The sequence below is a fragment of the Pseudorasbora parva genome, chromosome 4 (genome assembly GCF_024679245.1).
Source record: "Pseudorasbora parva isolate DD20220531a chromosome 4, ASM2467924v1, whole genome shotgun sequence".
NCBI classification, from domain to species: Eukaryota; Metazoa; Chordata; class Actinopteri; order Cypriniformes; family Gobionidae; genus Pseudorasbora; species Pseudorasbora parva.
The window spans coordinates 55,535,567-55,541,783 of record NC_090175.1 but is presented as its reverse complement, the minus strand read 5'-3'; positions in this window follow the sequence as shown (position 1 = coordinate 55,541,783).

Sequence of the window (6,217 nt, the reverse complement as noted above, 5' to 3'; positions counted from 1 at the left end):
TTCAGAAGATGTGTCATAGCGCCCCATATTTCGTGTTTGACAGCAAAGAGTTAATTTGTTAAGGAGGGGGGTCTAATGCTATTTCCTGCATTCAGTGTTCTCTATTTACACGGTTAAAGAGTTGTAGTCTAATGCTAAACATTGACAACATAAAAAAAATTGTGCATTTCTGTGCCAAATACACTCCTTCAGGTTTGAATAAGTTTCTGAAAGTTTTTTTTTTCCAAGTTTGGGCCTGTGTGAGGTCATAATAGACAGAATTCCTTCCATTTCCTGGGCATTTCTTCTGGATGAGCACACACACAAACACACCAATCATACAGAGCGAGAGCAAGAGCGCATCCATCAATAAGCTTTGTTCGGGTTACAGGAGCCGTCGGCGCCACATTGTGTTTTTAGACCACAATGAACAGTGTCACTAAAGAAGTGTGTTTCTGGTGTGAGGGAACGATCACCTTGTTCAGCTTCCCAAAGAAAAAACCCAGCATTAAGGGAACAGTGGAGGCAGTTTGTTTTTCAGGAGTTCTGCAAGTGTGTGTGTTTGTTCCTGATCATGAGTGGAAGCCGCAGGCGCGAGTTAAACTGCATCAAATGTGTTTTGTTGGTAATCGAATGTAAGTGCATCTAGCGCATCTATCTGTGTGTGTGTGTGTGTGTGTGTGTGTGCATGCGTGTGTGTGTTTGTGCGTACCACAAGACTGGCAGAAACTGTGTTGTGAACCTTTAATGCTTCAAAAACTTTAATGTGGGGTCACCCGGTGGCTATTTTTGTTTTTATGCCAAACAAAATCTCATAGGAAATTCAATTTTCAATTCTTTCTAAAAAATATATATATTGTTTGAATTTTAAAGAGTTTTGAAAAATATGTATTTTGTATAAAATATCAAATTAAAATCTTTTAAAGTAACCTTTTTTGAAGGGCGTTTGCTATAATCTGCTGTCTTCTATAAAATGAGACCAACTTTAGGCCTGTATAGCAACGCATTCATAAATTACAACCGTTTCAGTTTGCTCACTGCATTTTCACATCTATGCTAAAAAAGTTTGGAGACACTTGAGGTCACAAAATGATGTGGGCTAATTAAAAACTCTTGTCCAAATAATTCAACATTCAAATATTTAACTACCCAACCTTAAATATTTACCCATGCTCAGTCCAAGTTAGCAAAGTGACTAAAATAAAATCATTTCAGCATCTCTCTGTCACTTTTATATTTGCTTGGCTGGTGTTCTTCAAAGCTGGTTAGTTTTTAGCAGTAAAATGTGTATTTCTGTATTCAGGTCTTTGAGGTTTTCTTTCTTTGGAAGCTCATCTATGTAGATGTGTGGTTTGTATGTGGCCAAATTGCACTGAAGTATGAAAACCACTGGAAACAGCAGCAGAAATATAACCTGCATCAATGGAGACCTTTCCCAGAAGGTTTTACCTCACATTTCTCATCTGCCCTAATTTAGTTTTTAATGACTACCTGTAAATGACCTTACATGACATGTTCATGCCAATGGAGTTAGGTATCAAATGCTACATTGTTCTCTTACACATAAAAATAAGGTGAATGTGGAGACCTTTGGCTGAGAACCAAGGCAATTGTGGTTTGGTTGTCAGTAAAGGCCAGTGTGTGAATGTGTGTTTACTGGTAACTCTTGATTTCCCAGAAGTAAAAAGGGTGCACTCACGAATCAGAATCTAGTGCGAGCAAGAAACTATTTTAATTAGCCTTCACAACAGTACATTCCATTATTTTTTTTATAATAGCTGTCTAGGTTTTGATTGTGTGGGGAAGTAAAAACTTTGTGGCATCTTCTTTATGTGATGACGCTCCATTTTATAGAACAACAGATGAACAAGACTGGAAATTTTATTTTGTTGACTATTAAAGGGTTAGTTCACCCAAAAATGAAAATGGCCGCTATCGTGTGAGTTCACGTCCGAGACCTACACGGAAGACAATATCTTGGCAAATGAAGTCATTATTTTACGGTGGCCGAGACAGCTCAACACGCAGCAAATGAAAAGCACCAGCAAATAAAGAAAACATCTTCATCAGTTTGACAACACGCGCGCTGCAAATGTTCACAACACATGCAAATACAAAAACGCGCTGCAAATAACAGACCACAACGGAAATGTTATAAGGGGACTCCTTTGAGTGACGAACCCCTACGGGACCTGCTTATTGTTTACTCGCCTGTCGCCAGTGTTGTTGTCACTGACCAGCTGAAAGGTGAGTTTTTTTGTTTTGTTTATTTAAACATCCTAAATGTATGATTGCATGGTCTTTTTTATACAGTGTAACAATATATTTAGGCCAACAATATCCAAATGACAAAGCAATTATACAATCATAAAAGTAAACAAAAAAAACTCACCTTTCAGGTCAGTTTTTGTATTTGCATGTGTTGTGAACTTTTGCAGCGCGCGTGTTGTCAAACTGATGAAGATGTTTTCTTTATTTGCTGGTGCTTTCTTCATTTGCAGCGTGTTGAGCTGTCTCGGCCACCGTATTATTTTGATTTTTTTGCGCACAAAAATTGTTCTCGCCGCTTGGTACAATTATTGTCCAGCCGCTGTAGTGAGATGGGCTTGGTATCGATGTGTTTAGTGCCTTTATGGCTCTTGTGAGTGGGAATGTACTGAATGCCAATGGAGGCCTATCTGAAGCCTTTCTCAGCTTTACACTAAAATATCTTCATTTGTGTTCTGAAGATGTACGAAGGTCTTACGGGTGTCCAACGACACGAGGGAGAGGAATTAATGAAATCATTTTCATTTTTGGGTGAACTAACCCTTTAATATTTATAAAGTAAAATATCTTGATACGCAACATTAATACTTGTATACTGTTTTTGGTCCGTTTTTTTAAACTACTTTAATTAGCCTGTTATGTGTTTTATATTGTTGAGAAGTAGGTAGGTTTAGGGTAGGAGTGAGGTTAGTTACTCCAAAATATAAAAGTAGCATATAAATATTTATAAAATCATGTCTGCTTTTTACAAAGGCAAATAATTAAATGTGTCTTTTTTTCTGAACAAACTCTGAACTGAACTGAATGCGTGTCAAATAATGACGCTTTAAGGGGTCCTGACCAAGTGTAAATATGTGATGAGTTGAGAGAGAACATGTTAAAAGATGTCATCTGAAGTACAGTATTGTCTTTCATTTACCAAAGTTTACTAAAACCTGTTAAGCCTGTTCTGCTAGAAGTTTTCTGCATAGTTTGCTATTTCACTGGAGTTTCCCATATGATTTCACAATCATTGTGTGCAGAATGTATATTTTTCATGGTACAAATGTATATTTTATATAGCTGTGTGGTTCTTTGATAAAGTAATGCCACAATTTTATCTCGCTTGCAATCTTGATTCTACTACAGTTGGTTAGAAACATGTATTACTGTATACCAGCGGTTCCCAAACTTTTTTACCTTCTATGTCCCGAACGGGTTTGCACACCCCCAATACCCACTCCAAAATTGCTCCAATAAAACACTCCCTGTTTTATCGCCATATAGAGACTCATGTTTAATCGTGGGCAAATAACCAGAACATGAATGACAATAACAACATCAAAAAAAGTTTCTATATAATGCAACAAAGCTACGCACAAGCTTCCTCTTTTAAGAGGATGTGACAGACACAGGCTCAGTAACAGAAAGGTCGTTTATTTTCAGCCGCATAAAAGAAACATTGCAGCAATAGGCCGCTAGGCCTATCCAATGACTGTGGAGCTAGCATCACCATCATCATCATAACACAACGGTTATGGAAATTAGAATGACAGTAGGCCTACATTGAATTAAATTGCAATGAAGTTACAAACGAAAACGATCCACAACATTAAAGAGAATAAGGTCCGATATAGATAAAATAAATAACCACAAGGATCAATCTGAAACTTTTCAAGTGCAACATCAAACATAAAATGTTTCACTATTCTCTCCGTCTCTTTTGCCTCCAAATCCTCACTCTCTCTTGGTCCCTCTCCTCCTTCGTCACTAACTGTCCCACTTGACAGTTTCCCAGATTTCAGCCAGTTAAGCATATATATACGTTTGGAATGAATGAACGAGTTGGCACACATAAGCCCCTTTCACACTGCGATTCCGGCAAATACACGGATAATGCGACCCGGCATTTGTTCCCGGGCCGCTAGATTTGGTCCATTCACACTGCCAGTGAAATGCCGTAATATGTGCGCTTTCACACACAACGCTTAACGGTCCCGGGTCGAGTTGACACGTGACATCCTGATGTGACGTATAACGGCGAGCGATCTCCGCTTCAGCGCGGATAGTAAGGAGCTCCGTGGTCTCGACTTTTTGTCCAGTTTGCACACATTTCTGCTTGTTTAATTTTAATTTCTTTTGTATTCGAACGCTCTCTGCGTTTAAAACACCGACGAGCTCTTCTGGCACTGCAGGGTTGTATTATTGAAAAAACAAGCTCTATGAGTCGCACGATAACTACGTACACGTTGCGGCATTAGTTTCGGCTTTTGTTCACACAGCGCTCGTCCCGGGTCAAATCCCGCAATGTTACTGGGTCCCCAACCCGGGTCGAATTCGGTAATCAATCCCGGGACGTGGTTGCTTTCACACAGAAGGCGACCCGGCAATGTTCCGGGAATATTGCGGGTCCGACGTGCAGTGTGAAAGGGGCTATAGAGATGTGACTTGTGGAAATTTTCCCACGGTTAATCAACGTGTGTTTACACCGGTAGCACCGACTGTTTAAATCACACATTCTATCTAACCGAAAGGAACAGATGCACACGGCTGCTCCGGTATTAATAACGGAGCGGAGCAAAGCGAATACTTTCAATTAATTCCTATAAAAGTTAAGCTTCCATATGCATGAACTGAAACCGCGCCAGTGCGCGCACACTTTGAATGACAGCTCGTCAGTAAGTGCGCACTCTGTGAGGCCTTGCAGATGTTTGTTTCGGTTTAGAATTAGCACCGATTCGGGGGCGGGTTGCTTGAACAGTGGGTTCATTAGCCTATTATTCTTGAAGAAAAACGCAACAACACACAATTACAAATTCACTTAAATAGGCACTTTTACATTTTACTTTGAAACCAAATCTTCCGCGATCACCTTGTCTTTTTTTTTTATTGTATGGAAACTCACATTTAAAAAAAAAAGACCGCCATTACATTTTTCCTCTCGCGCACCCCCTTGTGGCACCACACTTTGGGAATCCCTGCTGTATACTAATCATTGGCATTTTAACATTTTCAGTTATTATTCTCCTGGGTGCCACTTTCTACATACGAGGACATTATATTTGAGAGAATTTCTCTGATACCATACACGTCACCGTTTTAAAGGGATACTTCACCGCTTTTTCATATTAAACTGTTATTCCCTTAACTAAAACGAGTTGATACACACCTCTCTCGTCTGAGTGTGTGCTCTTAATCGCTCTGATGCGCGGTGATGATCTGATAGCATTTAGCTTAGCCCACTAAGCCCAGTTCATTCACTATGGCACCAAACAGAGATCAAGTTAGAAGCGACCAAACACCTCCACGTTTTCCCTATTTAAATACAGTTACACCAATAGTTGGAAACCGGGACCTAAATGTGTCATGAACTGGCTTTTTTATTTTTTTATACTGTTGTCTGAGGTTAACTAATGACGTTTGTGTGGTTTTTACATTCAAAAACTATCTAATAAGTTATAGGCTATTTTCTACACTGGTTTTGAGGCTCTCTCCTGAACGCTGGGTTTTGATGGGCGTGACTCGATGTAGACTTTGAAGTAAAGCCCACGGCTAGGATTGGATAATATTTGCATATTTAATGAGCTTAAGCTCCAGTTCAGTTCACATGATGGAGGAATGATTCTCTCGATCACAGGGTTCATAAACGTCTTTATCAAGCAAACATAATGATTTATTTCTCATCCACCAGCGTTTGATTGGACTATAATTTTTGTTTTATATTGCCTGCACGATTGGTCGATATAAGCGCTAACTGCGCGCGCACACACACTAGGGATGCGCGATATACCGGTACTGGAAAAATACCGGTATATATTTTATTTAAAACGGTACGATATCATGATTTGGCACATTTCGGTATATGCTGCTTTTCCGAAGTTCACCGCTAGATGGCAGCGCGCTACCCAAACTGACCCGAAACAACCGGCAAATGTGACAACAACATAGACGAACAAAATGGATAAAGCAGTTGAATCTCACTCAAGATGCC